Source organism: Hoplias malabaricus, chromosome 1 (genome assembly GCF_029633855.1).
Source record: "Hoplias malabaricus isolate fHopMal1 chromosome 1, fHopMal1.hap1, whole genome shotgun sequence".
Taxonomy (NCBI): Eukaryota; Metazoa; Chordata; class Actinopteri; order Characiformes; family Erythrinidae; genus Hoplias; species Hoplias malabaricus.
Genome location: NC_089800.1, coordinates 42,354,148 through 42,376,711, shown reverse-complemented (window position 1 = coordinate 42,376,711; position 22,564 = coordinate 42,354,148). Strand labels below are relative to the sequence as shown.

Here is a 22,564-nt window from a genome sequence, read left to right as displayed (position 1 = left end):
ACTGCTATTCTGACCCACAGCCACAGTTTAATGTTGCAAATTTCTTTCATGCCCCCACACACAGATCTCATAAAAAAAAATAGAAAATCGAAGGAATACACGTCCATGTTTGTGTCCGTGTGTGTGTGTGTGTGTGTGTATTCTGCCCAAAACCGTCTCTCAGCCTCAGCTCCCGCCTCTCACAGGAGCACTCCAGGAAACCGAACCAAAAAATGTGATTCAGCACAACCCTGCCAAAACATCCCTGAGCTTGGCACCAGGAAACAAGCGCTTCACCCTCCGGGCCTAGCAAATAAAAAAAAAATTAGCAGCAGAAGCAGATATTAATGTATCCCATTATTCTATGTGGTTATTTGAAGAAGGTGTATCAGTACATGGGTAATGTAACAGACAAAATGTAATTTGGAACAGGATACACTGCGAACAGACCAGGCCCAGCACCAAGCAGAAAATTCCTGACCCTGCACTTGATCTGTATGAATCTTATGCTAATGGCATTTCTTGTACTCCATCCAGATGATTTAACAAATTAAAAAGCACTTAAATCAAAGTCATTTGTATTGATTTCAGATAATAAGCAAGAGGCACACAGATAATACCTGGACTGGGCAGACATTCTGGGACTGGCTGACCTGAGTCCACTAAGGACAATGACTGCAAATCCACACAAGCTGTTCACAAATATGAAAGCAGTGGCAGATTCACAGCACAACCACTTGTGGACAACTAACCTTCTATATATTAACATAGGCACCTGATTCCTCTATATGTCTATTAATTAACACCAACAAATGAAACTGAACCAAGATTAATCCATGCTAAGAAAACGCAAAAAAAAAAACACATTTAAAAAGCCAACTGACACTTGACAACAGGATTTCCCAAGCAGCACTTCATGATCCTAGGTGTTTTCCTTGTGGCAGAGGAGACTATTTTATTTTGATTAAGATTTAAATCATTTCTTTCTGATATTCTAAAGATGTTCAGCACTAGGGGTGATTTAATGCACCTGACAACACAACAAGAGGATAATACACAAAGTATATCATTATTAGCGCCCAACCTATGGGCCCTTAATAATGACAGAAGTACACCTCATTAAAATATTTATCATTATTAACCACCACAAAAAGACATAACTTGTGATCAAGGGACAAAAATAACACTAATTAAAAATAAATAAATAAACAAATTATAAAGCTTATTTTTGTTAGATTATAAAATATTGTTGATTATATAATCCTGATGTTTTTGTTTTTAAAAGGTGAAACTCAAACTTGTAAAATAATGTGGCCAGCATTGTCACTGAAAGGTTTCTCTGCTTTTACAAATCAACCTTAAAAAAGGGTTTAAAGAACCACAAGTTTTATATTAAACTTAACAAAATCTTCTTTCTGAAATGCTACTTTCCTTGATTAAATGGTTGTTTAGACTGAGAGAGAAAGTGTTAATATGGTTCTATACAGCACCTTTTTGAAAACAGTTCTCTATGGAAGCAAAAGGAGTTGTACTATTGTTACAAAGTTTGGCTTATTACAACAGAAGAAGACTTTTTAGTGTTACACATAACCATAAACAACATTCTCAACAGTAGCGGTGGGTCCGGAGAAAAACCCAGGAATGCTACTCCTTCACAGGGCGACACACACACCTATGGACACTTGAGTCAGCGTGTGTTTTTGGACCGTGGGCGGAAACCGGAGCGCCGGGTGGAAACCTACGCAGACAAGGGGAGAAGACACCAAACTCCTTATAGACAGTCAACATACAGTTTGACAAAAATGATTGGAAAAAAGAAACAAACCTTTAATATGCAGGTTATACAGATATGTCAGATATTTCAGAGGGAAAACCCCTGGGGGGGGGGGGATAAAATAAATAAAATAAAAAACCCAAATCACCCCAAATGTAAAATGATCTGTTTACAACAGAAAATAATACAAATCTTGCCATGTATTATAGTACTATTTTAAAAATGTGAATTTCCTTGTTATAGATTCCTACTTGTTTGTTCTGAAAATATTCTAAAACCATTAAAAACAGGCCTTGTGCAGCCTTCCCGGCTCTAACACACGATTCATCTCATTGTCTACTTATCACAGCCCTGCTATATATATATATATATATATATATATATATATATATATATATATATTTATATATATATATATATATATTTTTTTTTTTTTTTTTTTTTTTTAAAGGATTGTTCAAGCAGGAAATCCCTAAACATGTAGGACAGGTGTATCCCATGCCTGAGCCAGAGAGCCACCTCTCTAAAATTTAACTGACAGGTAGACGTGTCAGGCTGAAAATGGGGGAGGGTCAGTGCGAGTGAGCAGCTTTGAAACAGTCAGTGGGGCTGAGTAATCACTGTTAGCACTCGCCTTCACTTTTAGATCAATACGAACCTGAAGATCACACAGACGCCACATGGCTCATCACCCCCCACCCCCACACCTTACCCACCCTTCGGAAGATTAAGTCATTCTGAATGTTTGAGGCGTAATTGCTTACACTAAACCTCCATGGCCTCCTCGCTTTAACACTCGGCTCGTTAGCTTAATTACCAGCACAATGACATGCTCACGGGAGCAAGAAGGTCCCAAGGGGGCTCACCCATTCTTTCTCCTCCTGTAACAAATTTTTCAGGACAGAGGGTGGGGGAACTTTGTGTGCTTTCACCTCGACAGCACTATGGCAATGTAGCCTGGTAGTATTCCCAATTCAAAATTGTAGAGAGGTCATTTATACATACACTGTGTTCAACAGAAAACATAATTTAAAACATAAACATGCTTAAGGTCAAAATATTCCATGCCCAGCACAGACTAGAGGGGCAGGAACCCTCCCAACACTGGTCTGTAGAGCAGTTGAGCTGCATTCTCCAGAGTGATGGAGGTTCATCCAATACCTTTGGGGGAGTTGGAACAACTTTTGTGAGTTAGAATGAATCTTCCAACATCAGTACCTGACCTCACTGTGCTCAAGGCAGAATATGTTCAAATCCCGAACATCACGTGTTCCATTATCTAGTGTAAAGCCTATATATAAAGGTAAATATTTTTATGACGTCACAAAAATCCATACCATTATCTGTCTATTGAGCCACCTGCAATTTAATTCCACCCATTCATGCTGAAGGACCAAGATGTTTTTCAGCTATTTATCATTTAATATATATCTTTTATATTAATCTATATCTAATTTATATATCATTTACAGGGACTTAAATTAGCACCTACTATTATAGATGTCTCTGCGTAATGCTCCTGTTTAACTTTAGCAGAACAGTATGTACAGAAGTCCAAAGACTAATAACATACTGCAGATAACTGCTACTGGAAACCCACAAGAAACCTATTTTCAGTGCATATCAGACTAGTACATGCATGCATATTCAAACTATTCATTATACTTGTAAACTGCATAATATTGCTCTTTATTATGCTGGGACCGGAAGGAATGCAGCCTAAGAATTTCATTGTGCAGAGTAACTGCCTGTTTTACGGCATATATAAAAGCAAAACTCCTGAACCTTAAGGTTACAACAGCAAAACCAATCCTAAGCCATGAACAGAGAAAATAATCATGTTAAAATGAATTACAGTTGTTTTTGTTTCATAAACCCAAAAAGAAATTACAAGCTGACCTCAGGAAAATAAATAAAACATAGTACATCGCCCATTCTAAAAGCTTTAAAGAAACTTTCTTGTGTCATCTTTCCAATGGATGATTTTATTTTCTTACTTGGTGAGCAAGGGTCTGGTAAGTCTTTTGCACTGTTAAGATGCACATGACAAGAGCGCTGACCACTATGTCCAACACAAGACTAACGCCAGTGGACAACGCGATGGTAACATCAAATCAAAGCCTATGAAAGCACTTGGCTCGAAGGGGCCAAAGCTGGAACACAGAGCCGCCCACGTGGCATGATTTCCCACCTGTGCCCACTTTTGTCCTCCAGCTCGACAGTCCCTCGCTCTGAATCACAGCATGCCTGAAACATTCACCATAGTAAATCTGACATCGTAAAGACTGATCACTATGCAGCTTCTGCCAAGGATGCAAAAGAGACTGGTTGTTAGTCGAAGAAGCTACTCTGAAACAGATAAATCAGCCCTGATTAAGCACTGTGTCATTGACTATGGGCTGCTATTTGGTGCCACAGACACTAAAGCATTGAGTTTATAAAATAATAGACCGCAGAAGGCACCGGTACCTTGGGCGTGCAGAGTCCTGGGGATAGGGCTTGGACAGGCTGAGTGGGGTTTAGTGAGGCGTGAGGCAGTTAGATGGGGAAGGGAGCAGAGGTACAGAATGGCCACTGGACTGGAGACACCATTTGCTGAGCAGGGAGAGAGGCACTTGCCTCTTGTCTCGAGCTACCCACTTATCTCACCGCTCAGTGTTTGTCCTAGGTAACGGCCTACGCTCTCTGGCACTTTCCTAGCTCAATCCTGAAAAGGCGTGGAAAGAACTCACCTTACACGCAGATATGGCCTTCAAGGCAAATAGCAGTTTGCCAAGAGGGGCCAATCAGCTCCGTGTTTGGGATAAGAGGACCTTCCACTCAAGCGCAGATGCTCAATCAACCAACTGTATGCACAGGTGCTCCAGCAGACTTCTGCAAAAGCTCTTTCGGACAGATTGGCAAGTGCAGGAAAACAGACATGGACAAATATCTGTGAAATGATAAGAGCAAGGACTATCAAGCCCTGTATTTTTTCCCTCTTGCTCCATGTCTGTGAATGAATGAGAGAAAAATATGATTAGCATAATCGAGATGCATGATGTCTGGCGTCATGCTTCAGCAGGAAAGAAAACCTTACTTGTTCCTGATAGATTACAGGAGAGATTTTAGAGTATGTAACTACAGCTGCATGGCAGCCCACCAGGCCTGGGTTTCTGTCATTGTAATTTGCAATTCTTACACTGCAGGTAACTCCCGGGTGCCAAGCCCCACTAATTTATAGCTATTTAAATGCACATTTTTTAAATTAAATTGCTAGGCTATTACAGCACAATTAAAACAAACACAGCATCCATTATGTTCAGCAGAAAACCGGCAGTGTAAAAATAGGCAACAGGCAATAAGCAATACTTCACCTTGCAGTTCCGTGTGAGGTTTGCTACCACAGCAGGCCTAGATATTTCTGTACTTTGTAACATGTTTACACCTGAAAACCTACAGTCTAATCTGACTGACTCACATTTGGACTGATTCTTATTCCAAAGTGTCACCAGCATGCAAGCAGTCCTCTTCAAAAGGAAATGATGAATAGCTTTTCAGACGGTGCTTCAGATAAGATGCTAAAAGACTTTCAAGCTGAAGTGAATATTCATTGAGAAGATAAAATCAAATAAACTAAACCAAACACTTAATTTGCAGAGAAACAAGATGAGGTGCATTCAGTAAACTTGTTTTAATTAGACCATTGATTTTAACAAGGCTGACTATTAGCAGTATCAAAAGTGGATCAAAAAAAGATTACACGTCTTGTTTTTTGTTTTCCCCAGATCATAGCACACAAGTATACATCTTCCACAAAAACATGGCTGATTAAATGTCTGAATGATGGTTCTGATATGCCAGCTTCATGTCATCTGGGTCCTCCCCCACCATGTCGAATTTTTCTCTCAATTGTTCACATGGCACCACACGTAGTGTCACTGCAACCCAGCTCTATGATCTCAAGGTTTTCCCATATCTTGGCTCTCCCTACCAATCCAAAAACACACACTGGTAGGTCGACTGGCTATATGACTTTGCCTACTCTGATGGGTGGTGGGTGCACTGTCCTGATTGTGTTACTGCCTTGTGCCCAGTGATTCTGTGTAGGCTGTGGCCAAAGTAGTTACAGAAAATGAATTAGGTCTGATCTAATTATCACTTAATTTGTACATACATTCAGTGAATCCATTTTTTTTTTACTTGCAAGGATTAGGCCACCACTCTTATCTTAATTTTAAACACTTTTGAGTCCCAGAAGAATACCTGGACCAAGCATAATTTTTCTGCCAATCAGTGGAGTAAATCTGATTGGTGTCATTCACAATGAATGCTGTGAAAAGGCTTAAATGAAAGCAGCAAATCCCATGTTGTCACGCCCCTGCAGTTATTTGACATGTTTGAAGAAAATGACTGACATGAATTTCTAAACATAATGGGAGAGTGGTTTTCAGCTCAGTGGAGCAACAAGCTCAGGGAATATCATTACCTTTACTTGGGCAGAGCTAATGCTTGAAATGCATAAGGTGCTTTCCAAAGGCTATGATCCATAGCACTGATCTCATCAATCCACGAGAATGCATGTGTATGTGTCTGTCCTGGTTTGTCCCATTTGAACTAGAGTATTCAGCCTGACCAGGCAACCATGAAAATGAGGGACTCTGCTAGATGTCCTCACTCCAAACAGTCAAGTACCCAACAGCTCCTCTAACCACTCAGTGGTCATGAGGAGCAACTAATCTTACTCATGTCAAGCTGATGGAACTAAACTGGGTCAGTGCTCTGAAGGGGTCATGGTGGCAGGTTTGATAAACAATATACCATAGGCCTGTCATAAAAAAATAATAATAAAATAAAGGTATTTCTTGCTTAGACAGCTATACAGAGGAAAGAATTAGGGAGCACTTCGAGGCTGACTCTGTAAATGAAGCTGATGTGAAAGGGAGGTTAACTGCAGTATTTTTAGTAGGTATCAAAGTGCATGGACGCGTTGTTAAAAAAAACATGAGTTGTGTAAAAGTCATACAACCTAAGACTTCAAGAATTGTCTTTTAAATGGAATGGTGTGTCATGCTTAAAATGACCAGAGATATGAATTAATAAGGTAAAAAGGCTGGATTACTGACGAACAACGCTCAGAACAGTCAAGTGAACCTTTAATTCCTTTTCAGGGCACAATTTTTATTGCATTTAATTTTATTTTAGGCCATTCTACATGTAGTGAACAGCTATTAAACTGTTTCATAGTGCACATGCAAGAAAAATGACACAACGTAGCTAATTAGCTACCCCTTCCTGACATATGGGGCCAACAGTCAATCAAATGAGAAATTTGCAAGTCAGTGAAGGAACATGAAATCACAACACACAAAACATAAAAAATAAAAAGCAATGATAAAACCAGAAAGCTACAGTGTGAACACAGGAACACTGGTTCTGAGAAAAGCCCTGTCTCCAAAGGTCTGCTGAGTGATGGCAGGGTGAAGGGTATTATATTCAGGTCCTCTTTTTCGATAACCTGCTTATTTAAAGCTGGGGAGGGATACCACTTCACGTGCTCTCTTTGAAAATGCCGCTCTGCAATCAGGCACAATCTCTGATAACACAACCGCACACTTCACAGAGCTGTGTAATGATTCTTGCCTTGGCCTAAAGCACCATCCTGTCTCCCTGTGTAACCCTGTCCTAGCTTGCCACACCACAGATGTTAAGAAAAACCGAGTTCAGGTTTGCTGTTTAATGTTTGTGAATAGAAACTATTAAGCAGGCGATTAGAATATTTTCAATACAGTCAAACATAACTCAAACAAGTTACTTAACATGTATTTGATTGCAAGGCATACTGCAGTCTCAAAATAAAGAAATGTGTTTTGTGAATGTGATTCTCTTGATCACATTACTATCAATAATGATATTGTAATGACCATTTTATATCTCTGATAAAATGATAATATAATGGAATAATAATGAAACTACACCCCTTTAAAGAGCATTGTACTCACTGGGGCGGCACGGTGGTTTGGTGGTCAGCACGTTCGCCTCCCAGCACTGGGATCTTGGGTTCAAGTCCTATCTGGATGGAGTTTCCATGTTCTCTCCGTGTCTGCATGGGTTTCCTCCGGGGTCTCCGGATTCTTCCCCGCAGTCCAAAAACATGGAGGTTAGGTGAATTGGCGTCACCTAATAACTGTCCTGGTATGTGAGTGAATGAGTGTGTATGTGAATGAAGGTCTGTATGTGAGTATGCCCAGATATAGATTGAGTGTTGAATGGAATGGCGTTCTGAGCAATTTTGATATGTTAAGCGTGCTTGGGTATCTAGAAAGGCACTATATAAATGTAAAGTTAAAATAAACTTTGAATTGGAATATATATTAAATCTTAAAATATCCTAGATATATAAAACATAAATAAAATAAAGCCACTGTTTTCAAACACATCAACAGGATGGAACAGAGAGACCAAAAAAAAAACAGAAAACAGAGCAGACCATATGGTTAAAATCTTGGTGATATTCAATCATATATAAATAAATATGCAAGTAAACACAATGAGTGATACTGAGGTCAGAAAAATGGAAGAAATGTCCAATTATTGTACGATGAATCAATAATGTAATTATTGTGACAGGCCTGAAAAACTATTAAGTAAAAATCATTCTAAATGTCTATTGAACTACAACACTGTGACCTCCTATTTCCACCTAGCTTGTGGCTCAGGTCACTAAGCTTGCCTGGAGGATCCTGGTGAATCATAAAACCTGATCAGTACAAAAGCAGTCAGATTGCTGAAAAATCTCTGCCGATGACGCTGACACTTTGGCCTTCAGCGTGATAACCTTGTTATTCTCCATCATGAAAATGAGCACCTTGACCTTCAAATTCTGTATTTATTTGTAGTCTCTGGTCACCTTGACTACTAACAAAAAGACTTGGAGAATTTATCTTATGAAAAAGTCATAGCAGAAGGTTGATGAAAAAGCCTTGGAATCTATACCTGACTAGAATTTCACTGTATGCGGAATAAATGTATGAATACATGAAAAAGTGTATTGCACATTGTAGCAATTTTCTTAAAATACACTCTATGAAGTATAAGTGTATGGACACAGATTATATCAGTGATATAAAATGGTCATTACAATATCATTATTGATAGTAATTATTTGTGGGACATTATATGGACCACGAAAATACCTTTTGTTGCAGGCAAACCTGAACTCGGTTTTTCTTAACATCTGTGGTCCATCTTTGGGTGCTTTAGCCACAGCCGTTACTAACAGATTAATAAAATCAATCATACATAGTTTTATCATAGAATAAAATACTTGAAAAGTCCAATAAATTATCTACAGTACAGTTAAATATTTTATACTCTTTAAATCTATGCAATATTTATTTTGGAATAATATAGCAAAACTTAAATGGATGGCAGATTGAGTATGGCACATTCTGCACTTTTTTTTTTATGGGAGTTTAATATGTGAAATATCAGAGGATGACAAAATACATCATGTGCCTTCATTTTTAAAATATGGAATGTCTGAAATGTGCAGTGAAATGTGTATTGCCTGTGTAGGAGTAAATTATTTCCACTTAGAAAATTGTTTTGCATACGACAAAGTCTGGTTCTGTCACAAACCAAGGTCTCATCTGTCACCTGCCCATTCTAAAAACATTAAGTAACTTCCAAGCAGGAAATAAGAAATGCAGAGTTATGCCTAAATACTTCTCTAGAGTTTCCCATTCACTTCAGTGGTCAGTGTTATTATCCCAAGATAGCAGACACCCATCCCCATGTCCCTGTGCAGCTCAGGTTGAGTGGACAAAGCCTAATTGGGTCTGTCTATTGCTGTGCTGTGCTCAGAGAGTCAGGTATAAACTGATGCACTTTGCATCTCAACAGCTGATGACAAACATCAATAACATACTTCCGTGGCCCCAGCTCTGGTGAAGATTAGAGGCTCATAAAAAAATGTTTTAGGTCTTAGTCTTTACTTTACTCATGCAGCAATATATTTCGCCCCATCTCCAGTATGAACAATATCATTTTAATCTCACCAACTAACAGAATGCTCTGAATGATACATCATGATTTAGCACAACTCATTACTTCAGGAACATTAAGGCAGACACTAAAGGATTGAGAATCATAGTTGTCAGCTCTTGGTACAGTATGGAAATGTGCTGGCTCTCAGATCATTACCTTATACAAATGAGCAAGATGTATGCTGAAGATTGAAAGTTGTGGAGTGGAGGTTCTGGGCTAAAGCCAAGCCAAGGAACCTGGTGCTCCTGCTTACAGAATACTGATTCAGTTGCTCCCTTCAACATGGGGAGTAATCTCATGGCCCTGACACAAGGACATCCTCCTTGAACCTTAATCGCAGAATCTCTTATCAACAATTCTGGACCGGGTGATTAAAAAGGAAGGAGAAGATTCCAGTATTCCACAAGGAATCTCCTCCCCTCCAAGGCCCCTGTCAATCACACCAGTAGATTCCATATGTCATGCATGAGCAACCAATTAGAAAGATTGGGCAGTCACCTCTGCGCTGCTGTAGGTGCCTTGCTGGGATTAGTGATTCTGTCTGTAGGTGCTGTGTATTGTAATGAGAGGAAGGAAAGAAGAGGTCTTTGGTGTTGCACTGTGAGGAGCTAGCATGAGCGGTAGCATAGTCAGGAGGGGCAGGCGGCTCCAGCCATGCTGGGAGCAAATGGCCAGGGACCGGGCCTTTCATCCCCCATTAGTAACATGACAAATCACAGCAGACAGAGGCCTGCCTGAGGAATGTATACCATTTGTCCCCTGTGGATTTCTCCCCCCATGCAAGAGAAGCATGTTTACAGTGGCAGGCCTCTTAACAACATACAGGCTGGAGATACAGTCCCTCCCCATCTGTTTCAAGCAGAGTAGATGGACCTCTGGGACAAGCGAAGGGTTGAAGGGAAGATGCTGCCAAACTGAGGAGGACTAAACCCTAGGGAACACATGTGGACCACTGTATGAAAGAACAAACAGTCAGCAAACTTCTCTGCAGAACTGTACCTGTGAAGTGACTCACCATATCGATACACACAAACACACATTTCCATTTCAAAGTGATCTTCAAGGCCATGAAGGGCTGCAGAGAAGGGGAGGAAATGTGAAGGTAGTGTGGAGCAAGAGATCCCTACAAAGCTAATTTTCAGGGTTGTCTAACTGACAAAATTATTGGAACGAGGAATGGAAAATGAAAGCCATGTGGCCCACCCACCGTGTCTTGCATATACAGCCAAGTTTTACTCAATATCTTCCTTTAGTGCTCTTGGGGACACATTATTCCCCCAACAACCATTCCTGAAAAATACTGTGTAAAAACGCAGTTAAAGAATGCTGTTACGACAACAGTAAAATGACAGCTATTTGAATAAGAGCCATTTTGGGAGTTGAAAGCCATTCGATGAGCATTATTGTGACTTGTGTTCAAAATTCTTCTCTAACATTTATCAAGTACTCGCTTTGCTGTACAACCGACAAACACAGACCATCTTTGTGTGGAGAGAGTTTCTTTAATTCGTTTTTTTTTTCAAGATTGTCAGAACTGAATATGCATTTCAAATTCAGGAAAAACAATGATAATACGGAGTCTCACTATTAGTGAGAAGGTCCTTTCACATTACATTTTGAGTAGGTTTTTCCAGTGGAAAACAGCTGTGCACATCTGCATCTGTGATTGCCTTTGATGTTTCTGTTCTGATACTCTGTTTCTGTGTAATGCAGCCAAAAGATGACTTCCTTGCCCTGAACAACAGACTAACTACAATATTTGAAGACAAGCTATGTGTTAGATTTGGACAGCTGGCCAGTTTCTTCAAAATATACTTAAAATTAATTACAATTCACATGTCAGGATACCTGATACAAAGAGTAAAATGCTAATAAGTACATGTCAGTTTTGTTTTAGAACATGGTTCTGAGTAGAGATAATACATTTTTATAAATTATAAAAACAAAAAAGTTTTAAAAAAAGTTTAAAAATTGGGCTTCTTTTTTTCTAATATATAGCAATAAATTTGATTCTAACAACTGCAGAAGACATAATACACCACCAAACGTGTGTAGCTTCAAATAGATCAAGCTGCACTATTGCTTAATATTTGGAGAAAAAAAAATCCACTCTTTAAAGTCAGCATTAAAAAAAAAACAGCGGTGGTTTGAAAATCCCCCGGTAGATAGATGGCATATACTCAAAGATTAGCCCAACTCAAAATGTATTTAGAAAATGTCATCCCGAAACCATAGCAATCATAAAATATTTCACACCAAACCCCTGCTCTTTTATCAATTTTAAAGGAAAAGTGTTAGTTAACAAATGGGATATTCAAACAGTCACTGCTTTATTTTTGTTCTGTTAATAGAAAGCCAAGCTGAATAGTAAACGCGGCAAATGAGCAGCATGAATGTGATGGATATAAGTCTGCCTGGAGGAAAATAGCAAAGCAATGCCAATGTTCTGGAGTCTACCTCAACTAAGTTGATTTGAGTCAATAACAGTTAAGCATGATGAACCGGCTGCAGTGTGCCTGGCTGCTACAGAGCAAGAGTTTTATATATGCAGATCAACATTACAGTCCACACACAATCGATACTGTGCTCCGAGGACAGGCACGGGGAGCTTATGCTCTCAGACATTTCGTCCATTTTACTGAACTGTGGAATTTAAACAGATTTCGAAGCCCAAGGCTCAGTGAACTGAACTGAGATTGCACCAATGATGTGGGATGGAAAATCTAATACAGTAACTTGAATGGCTTACTTCAAGAGATTCTGAACAAGCATAAACACTTCAGCAAATCATATCATCCCAACTGACAAGTGGTCTTAACACAAACGCATGGCGAGAAACCAAATTTCACATTCACTTACTGCTTCAAATCAATATAGCCCTAGTTAATCTGAACTCAATACAGCATAACAACTTAAACATATGCCATATATGTGCTCTTGACAAAAGTGTCTGTGCAAGCATTACTCAAAAATGGTTCATTACGATAAGGCTAGGTCCCATGCGAGTTCTACAATTTGGCAGATGTCCTACCAATGGCCTGAGATGGTCAAAGTGTTGAATGATGTCCTTGTTAAAATTCTAGAGAGACCTCTCACTCTGATACTGACTGATAGCAACAGCAGGCTAGTTAACCTTCACTACAACAGGGAGTTGTGCTTCTCCACGTCCTATCCATCAATTGATCAAGCATTCCATGAGATCATGCATCTTACTCCATTATTCTGTCAGAGGCTGCCATTTGTAACATCATATCTGTATGCACTACCAGGTAGCCACAGAGCGTATTAAACTTGTTTGGATTTTTTGTGCCCTTTCAATTTAGCTTTTTTCATTTTTGTTCTGCTTGAGTTTAGTCAGCTGCAGTAGTGAGTTATATTTCAAATAAAGGCATAACCACACTTTCAGGCTAATGCATGTCACCACAGCCACCTTCCACCATAATGATGTGCCGGTAAGGAGAGTGAATTCATACAAGCTTACTGCAAGCATTAAATCCCATGGCAAGACTGCTAAATATAATCTGTGAGCAGATACATTCAGGATAATGTCCAGGAGAGGAACGAGTAAAGTTTAAGTATGAAACGGACTTTATGTCAATAATTTGCACCTTGCTGTAGTCAATACAGATATCACTTAGCTCAGTCATAATCATGAAATTGTAGTCAATTAACCAGTAGAATTATAATTACTGTTAACAGGGATGGGTGGTATCCACATTTTTCATACCATAATACCATCTCAAAATATTATCTCGGTATACGGTATTACCTTGAGGAGGGGGTGCTCTGTCAGGCTGCACTGAGCCATAAACCTTTGAGCACAAAGTCAAGTGAGTTTAGCTAAACACAGCCTGATAGTGCACACCGACAGAAGTGTTGATAATAAAAACCCATTTCTGGGAGAGCAAATTTCAGCAACTGGTGCTGAACAAACAAAAAAACTTGAAAATAAGTGAAATAAGACGGTTCTACACTGTTTAGAAGCACAGCTGGCACTAACGTGCACTTGTGGTTTAGCACATCACAGCACATTTTTCAGCGAATTGAGGCTCAAAACACACAATTTAGAGAATAAAGCCATATACTTGTGAGCACAAAGTCGAGTGAAGCCTGTTTACAGCTTAATTCCTTTCTCTTTTAATCCAAACTCAGTGCTAAACTGCGGTGGGCTACTGGGCTTATGCTTTTCTCCACCTGTTTTCAGACCATGACATCAGCAGTCATTGAGCTCCCAGAGCGCCCCCTCCCTGTGACTCTCTTACATGCACATGATCATTTTAGCCGACTTTTAAAGACACAGCTGAAATTAGACACCACACACCCGCCCTCCTTTTAAGATACCGTGGTATACGGTATTATCGTTATACCGCCCAACCCTAACCGTTAATATTTGTTGGTTTATTATGTGTATACAAGCTAAAGAGCCTAAATAGCCTGACAACATATCTTGCTTCCAAGATGCTGATAAACAAGACAAAGTTTCAGCTCAAATAAACAGATATTACTTACAGCCAATGCAATAAACAGTTTCTGCTTTCTTTGACTTACACATATGTAATTATTGCTACAGATACAATACAAGTAGCATGCATATTTACTTGTTTATTTATTGTTATTTTTGCTTTTTACAATTAATTTCACTGCAAATATTACCAACATCACTTATATTGCCACATTCATATGAGATCATATCACTGCGAGCCTAGCCCAACAAATCTTTTTTTTTTTTTTTTTTTTTTTTTTTTTTATCCCTCCTACACTATAAGGATGAAAGAGAACCTCAGGCTGAGTTGTAATCCACCGTGTCATCCATGTTAATGAGCAGGGGAAAACACAAACACAACCACAACTATTCCCAATGCATGCATCCTTGTGTGCATCTGAGCACAAACGGAGAGTCAAGGTATATGCATCTGTAAAAACATCAGACAAATAATAGAACATCTTCCCATTTATTGGTTAACGACATGGATACGCGGTTACAGGTAATGAATGAATGAATGGTTAACGACAGGTCAGGTGTTGATTGACCGCACACACAAATTTAAAGCAGAGCTAAGAAATGTAGGAACAAAAAACAAACAGTGCAACTAGTGAGCAAGCTAAGGTGTACCACAGGAACTAAGCAGGGACTCCAGCTGAGCAAATCACGCTAAACCGAATCCGGCATACGCAGAGCACAGCTGAGACCGTGTCTTCCCACATGGAGGAAATGAAACTCTGTTAAAAGACTTGGTGACTCTCCCTCCTTCCTCCACGCTGCTCAGGAAAGATGATAATTAACCTTCAGCACTATCAGACAGCACCCAGGAAAGACTGTCACAGGCTCTGCTCGCTTGTTCTCACACACACAGGCACTCCTTCTCCCTCTCGCTGGAATGAGGAGGGGAAAACTAGCTCTGTATTTTGACTCAGAGTCCTACTGAAATATCTAAATGGTATAGTCAGTACAATAGAGATGGCCCATATGGATCTTTGAAAGTAAGAAATATTACAATATCTGCTAGTTATATTACATTACATATAGCCTACCACCTCTATATTACATTCCCTAGAGTACTACATAGAATAAAATGACATAGTAGCCTAACAGCAGCACTTAACTGTGTGATTCCAACAGTCCCATCTCGACCATAACCTACAGCTGTGAAGATGACTGAAATAGAAGGCTATCTCGACGCCACCAGGGGGTGCACAGACAACACCCACAAATCCACCCAAATCCATCCAGGGAATATCAGGACACTTTTGCATCTTTGTGGAGTAGGCTACTGCTCTATTGCTATTCAGTTCAATGCTGCTGTAGCTTACCAGCACTCTGCCTTCATGTAACTCAAATACTAACCTTAACCCCAGAAATCTCCTTACCCATCTTAAACGGATTCTCATTCAGATCATGATTACTAGCAAAATTACGCACAACGCCACGGTGTTCATGCTCTTCTAAACATCCTCCTCCCTAGAAAGCGCAAAAACAGATGCCATAGGAGCACGCGCGCGCCCCAACACACATGAGTTTCTATTCTTGTCTTTGTGGAGTTGGCTATTTTTGCTGACTTACGCAATGTTGTATTAAAAGCTACTCTAGACAAGAAACCTTAGTTCCTCGCATTTTAAAAACGATGGGGTTTTGGGAATGTGACAAAAAGCTGCGATGTTTGAGGAAAAACAAATGTCCCAGCAACGTCAAAGATGTTTTATTTGCATCACCCTAAGGACATATTAAGTCCCCACAAACACAATAAAACATGTCCGTGTACACACACATATACATACCTACGACCACGCAGCATCACGCAGTTGAGTGCGAAGGACTACACTGGAGCCTACACAGCCTACTCTCTGTACTCAGGGTCAACTGAGCAAAATCTCTCTCTCTCTCTCCCTCACACACACGCACACACACACGTACAAAACAGTTCAATTTCAACAGGTAAATGTGCCGAGCGTCAAAGGCGTGTCAGTGACATGTCGCCCCACGAAAGAAGAGCACAGACCAAAATAACCTCACTGCCACCACGGCACAGAAACAAAGTCAAGCCCCTTTATGTAGATAACTATCCAAGAATGATTTATCACAGCTAATATATATACACAAGTCCATTATTACACGTTTACAACCATTTATTTCAGCCCGGAGTCTGTCAAAAGAAGGAAAAAAAGGAGCATCGCATCCTTCAATACTGAGAAAAGTGCAATTTTCCCCAGAAAACGGAGCTTAACTTAACAACAATTTACAGGAAAGCTACAATTTTAAAATTAAGTATAAACATACACATGAATGGTGGGTCGTTAAGGAGAGTCCTGGGCGTTACACTTTACTCTTTAGCAGATTTAGCAAATATCTCCCTCCCATCTATAATACAGGGGTTAGAGACCTAGTCCATTCTCCCATAAACAAACCACAAACCCTGTTAATACTCCTGATAACAGACTTCTCATTCTCACACTGACTGCTAGTTTTACACGGATCATATTTTACTGTTTTCAGGCGGCCCCCTCAGGCGGAGACCCGGTGGCCCTGGTTCCGTCCACACGGCTGTAGAGACTTGGTGTTAACATCAGCTCCACTCTCTCCTCCACACTCATGAAGCGAGGCGAGGCGCTCGAGCGCCCAACGCCTCCAACGTGTTTAAAATTAAACACATAACAAGCATTACAAACACGAAGAAACAGTACATATCTCCCACAAACACACTCATTAGCGAATCTACGTTCCGGACAAATGGTTAAAATCACTGAGTACCGAGCTCAAGTCTCATTTGAAAGAAACTAAACGTAGAAAAGCCGGGATAACGGAGGCGAGTCTCTTACCTGTTTCTGTTTAACGCTCGAGCAGCTAACGGTCGTCCGTTCCCCCCGTATGTATGATACTGTTCCTTCTCCTGATATTTCTTCTTAATTGTCTCTTCGGGTGATGTATAGTTGCGAGAGGGGGACACGGGAGATGATTAGCCTTCGTTTCGTCTTGTCCGTGTCCAAAGAGGCGCCGAGGCGACGAACGAATACAAGAATTAACCGTTAACAAGCGATAACCAGTCAAACTAAACTACCAACGGATGGCACTTCAGTAAAGCCGCGTTTATTCTTCCTCTTCACCACCGTTAAATCCGTTAAAAGAGTAAGAAGCGAGGCAAATGCGAGCTGTTGAAAGAAAATCCGCATCCCAGCAAAGAGACACATCAGTTATCCCCCCCTCTCTCTCTCTCTCTCTCTCTCTCTCTCTCTCTGAGTGTGCGCGCGCGTGTCGAGTAGCTTATGTCAAACGAAGTCCACAAATCCCGTCTTCACTTCGCCGCTACCTGTTTCCAGAAACCAAAGTGTTCTCATGTTCCTCCTGGTTGTTTCAAAAGGAGAGAAGCAGCTCTCCTCTGCTTCTGTGTTAAGATTTTCTCGAGGTTTGGAGAGGATCTGAGCTCTTTACTCCTGGCGCGAAAGCGATCAAACCTCTTCTCCTCAGGCGCCCATCACTCAAGGACCTTCGACATTTTGGACACGAGGAACGGAGCTCCGTCGACTCGCCGCGGCGCTGAGGAGAGAAGTGGCCTCGGTAAACACGGGGAGAGACGCACATAGAGGCTCAAAGAAAAAATTGACAACGCTCACTCACTGGCTGACTGAATGACTGACTGAGAGAGAGTGCGAGTGAGAGTAAAGCTAACTCTGCACTTTGTGTGCTGCTCTACCACAGGTGTACTCCATCATTAGATATACTCTGAACCGGTTGCTGTTTGTAGCTAAAATGCTAATAGCAGACACTCATGAGTCAGAGACAGTGCCTTTAGCGCCTTCCCCCGAGAGCCTGAACAAATTTGCCATGTTCAACCTGCCTGCACCTGAATTAAGAGATAAGCAGTGAATGATAATTTGCTAGGAGAAATCCCACGTGTCTTATTTAAGGCAGCAAGGGTCTTAACGTAGCCCTCAACAAATATGAAGGATAGGAGGGGTCACGATTAAAATACCGAGTGTTTAGTATGCCTGTACTCCACTTAGGTCAGTGGGGAAAAAAGGGGATGTCTGTATCAGCGTAGAGCAATTTTCTCCAGGCCATTTTGTCTCCTCAATATTTTATGGTTGCGCCTGAATAAATATATGGATGAGATGAGAACATGACATGAATTGGATAATGTCCACCTCTGTCCCCTCACCTGTATGAAAAGCTTCCCCTCATCGTTTCCTTCCTTTGATAGTCACCATAAAATTCACTGAAGCACCACATTTTCATAAAGCAACAAGAGACTAGGCTTGATTGGAACAAGCAAGAAATAGTCAAAAGGACCCCAACTTTGGGCACTGAATTGTTAGCCAACGTCCATGGCCGTAAGGACTGAGCTTAAATATTAATGTAGAGGTTATAGCTCCTATACTCAAGCCAATCAACATTTATTCAATATAAAGTGTCAGCATCATTGAGAAATAAGCTATGATTCAACAAGTGCTGCAGCATCACTACCAGATCACACAATATATCCATGTCCAGGAAGAGTGGATTAGGGCTAGTGTTCATAATCGTGGTCTGAAAGTACAAGCATCAAGAGAGAATCTGCGGGACGATCAGCTGTTCTGAAAGTTCGCTGAAGTGGTCTTAAGAGAGCAAGTGTGGGCTTCCTGAGGCCTTAGCCAACTTTGCTGGATCTAATTCACATCTTCCTGACATTTGGTTGCAGAGTCAATTTTCACAACTGGATAATAAGGGGAATAGATGTCAAGCTCTGTGACCTTTCCCTCCATCCAATACCACATACCAATCATGCACCTTGTCATTACAATGGATTGGTGTGCCCCGCACCTTTCAGACATGTGGGTGGAAAAGCAAACAGCATCACACGAACTCATGAGTGATATCCGATGTCTAAAATGCCAGTTTAGTGATTGTCCATTTGCCTCATGAACTCAACCAATTAATTAATAAGCATAAGCAAAAAGGACTGTTCAATGACCTTTTCCATGAAGTAAACATTTAACCCACGCACGTACAGCCAGGAATCTAAATACATAATTTAATTAATGAATAACGGCCTATAAAAATACCTTTAGCATTGGCTCGTCTTGTCATGCTGTTGTGAGTCATTGGAAACGGGCTTTTCTCCTGTACTGTACTGTTGTTGAGGCATAGTCATGTGGATTTTACATACTGTGTGTGCACAGTTCAAGCAGATAAATGAACATTCAGAGTCCTTGACTAAAATGAACTCTAGCTTAATGAACTTGCATAGTCCAATACTGGGGTCCAACATTCTTTTTGATGAAGCACTTTGAATGGCTGCAGTGTATGAAAGGTGACTATAAATAAACCTGCCTTGCCTTATTTATTGGTAATATGGCCCAGCCTACAAACAAGACACAGTGTTGAATATTAACTTCAAAGTTAAGCTTTCTAGTATACAAGGACCTTGGAAAATGTTGCCTCAACTGAATACTTTAAAGTGGACTGAATATAAACCCTTGCTGAAATGAGGTAGTGGGATTCCAAAGCATGATTTAATCATGACTGATGCTTTTGACAAAACGTAAAGCATGGATGCAGTCATTAGGCTTTTTAAACCTAATTCACCAGTTCTCGCTCTGCCCACGTGTTCTTTCGTAGCGGCTGTTACAAGGTTGCCCAAGCTTCACAGGTTGAATAGAAATTTCGCTGACATTTTGTAAAGTGCACCAATAGGTCAGTTCATGAATACGGATAACATTACAGTGGTAATAAATGTTTATGTCAGCTAGGACTGTACATCCTAAGTTTAATGAACTCAGAGAGATTAGGCTAGGTCTCCATGATGAATATCTCCTGCTGGGTTTTTTATTGAGCGAACAGTGATGTTCCACTTTCTCATCCAAAACACAGCTGTTAAACAGATGACTCTAAGAGCTCTGTGACATTTCTTTCATCATGATAGTCAAACAGATGATGCAGCGTTTAATTTTGCTTTTACATTATTTAGGTTTATGAAGTTAGCCGTGAGATTAGTGGCTATGGAGCTGATTGGGTTGTAGACTGAGTGCCACTTGATGGAGAGGACATGAACATGTGCCTGTGTGTGAGTGTGTGTAAGCTAACGACAGCACCAAAAAACAGGTGCGCTTAATTATCACAGAATAATTCTAAACAGAAAGAACAAATCAGCATGCAATAGGTGACACATTAATAGAGAGCAGTGGGTGGCACTGACGCAAGGCTATTGATTGAGAGTGCTCTTAAAGAAACAGCATGCTGGAATGAAACACTGGAACGTGGCAGACTGCAGGGTGTTAGCAATAAACTGAACCATATTACAATATTCCACTGGCAGCGACGTCTGTGCCTACCAGACGTGACAGACACAAATGGGTCCGCCTTGAAAAATACATCAGACAGAGAAGGAAGCCGTCATATCTGTAAAACAGATCTCTTCAACACCAAAATACCAGGCAGAGACGGCCATGTCAGGAAATCACTTTTTAAATTGCACAGTGAGAGCTTGATCACAGAACAGTACTTTGCCAAAACGGCATTGTGGCTCAGCTGATATTGGATGGAGGGAGAGAGGCTCGTCTGTTGCTGGCTCTTTACAGTCTGAGTGTGGATCTGAGAGAGAGACACAGAGGGAGAGAGAATATCGAGAGAAGAGGGCAGAGGGCATCACAGCTGACAGAGTCAACAAGGCCTCCATGGACTGTCATTTTAACATGGAGCCAGTAACACACCTGATGGGCCGTTTGTCGTTCAAACTGCTGTCCCTCTGCAGCTGACACTAACACAGCCATGCTGCGGTCCTCATGCATGCCCTAAACACAAACACACAGACCAAAAACCTAGACAGGCTAACTCTGTCACCTTATGTAGTGTGATGTATAACACTCAGCCACGGCCCGTTCAATAGCTCCAGAATGCCACTGAACCTGAGTAGACCTGGATAAGGACAGGGCTGGTAAATATTCATTAGCTATGAATCAGACGTGCTTCAATGAGCTCCTGTGTTGCTGCGTTTTGTTGGAGCCAGCAGTATAGATCCTTGTCCTACTGTAGACAGACAGCTGCCTAATGGCTCTGGCCCACTCCCAGCCATCAGAAAGCCTTGGTGCAAAAAATGGTCTTTTTAACAGCCCTACCATTCATTACAAACGTACAAATTGCAAACAATCCCATGATTACACCATGCAGATGACCTAAATGACTCTGGCTGATGTATATTTTTTTAGGCTCTTATTTCCAGAACATGCCAGTGCAGTAAGAAATCCTTAGGGAGGAGTCTGGCTCTCAGCTAAACCACAACGCCACTGTGGAAACATCACTGTCAGGTCTTCATGATCTTAAAAGGGAAAAAGCCATTTTCATAATTGTCTTATACAAAGCTAATGGGGGGGTTGTTTGTTTGTCTTTTAACTGCTATAAAGAATGGACAAACATATTAAAAGAAGCACCAAAGATTCTAAAACATATTCATCCATCTCCTTTTAGCGGTAGACATGTATTGTAACATTTAAGTCTTATATCAAGGAAATACTAATTAGTACAAGTATCTTAGTAAGTAAGCGAATCATACCTGAGGAGGTGTAAAAATAAGCCTGGAGTTCCCTGTGCAGCTGCTTAAAATATATCTTATAATCCATCATCCATTATTACAAAACTGAAATCTGTTAAGCACTTTTCTTCTAGTGTCCCAATATATTAAATAATAAATGTCAAACATAAAATGTGTGAGAAACAGCAAAATCAGTCCAAGGCAGATTGGACTGATTTGGAGAGGGGAAAAAAAGAAAAAAGCCAATTAAAATGCAGTAGACGCTTTATCCTCATGGAGACACTAATATAGTTCTTGTACACAGAACTACAGTCATTCAGAAGTACTTAACTGGAGTACTGAAGTACATGCAACTAAGTAAATGTGACTACTCCCTGCCAACCTTACACCATTCCTGAAAATCTATTTTGAATGTGTCCTGGTGTCTGTATGCTGTAACTGCAGCTTCCTCTTGTTCCTCCATGGCTTACTCAAGGTCTACCTGAGTGTCAGTCAAAGGCCCTGGCTTTATTACAGGGCTAACCAGAGTAAACAGGCACTTTTCCCTCTCTCGGGGATTGAATTCACACTGAGAGCATTTGCAATCAGGCAACTGCATCTTACGCTTTGGCCAGTGGAGCCATCAATTTGTCCCCTCTTAAACGGACGGAGATGAAAGCCCCTTCAGGGTCAGCCATTACCTAATAAGACCTTTTCGGATATGTGAGGTGCAATGCTATCACTCATGCACAAGGAATAGAAGCATTTCAGTCGTAAGCGATAAGATCCCACTGCATTTAATAGG

At 40.6% G+C, this 22,564-nt stretch overlaps 1 protein-coding gene across 1 annotated transcript in view; it reads right to left on the bottom strand.

The window, feature by feature from the left end:
- grik4 (glutamate receptor, ionotropic, kainate 4) overlaps positions 1-18,092 on the bottom strand; it is a 472,752-nt gene extending 454,660 nt beyond the window's left edge. The window contains exon 1 of the mRNA XM_066662916.1: positions 17,096-18,092. The gene's annotated coding sequence lies outside the window, so the exon portion shown is untranslated. The remainder of the gene's footprint in view (positions 1-17,095) is intronic.
- Between the last annotated feature and the right edge of the window lie 4,472 nt (positions 18,093-22,564).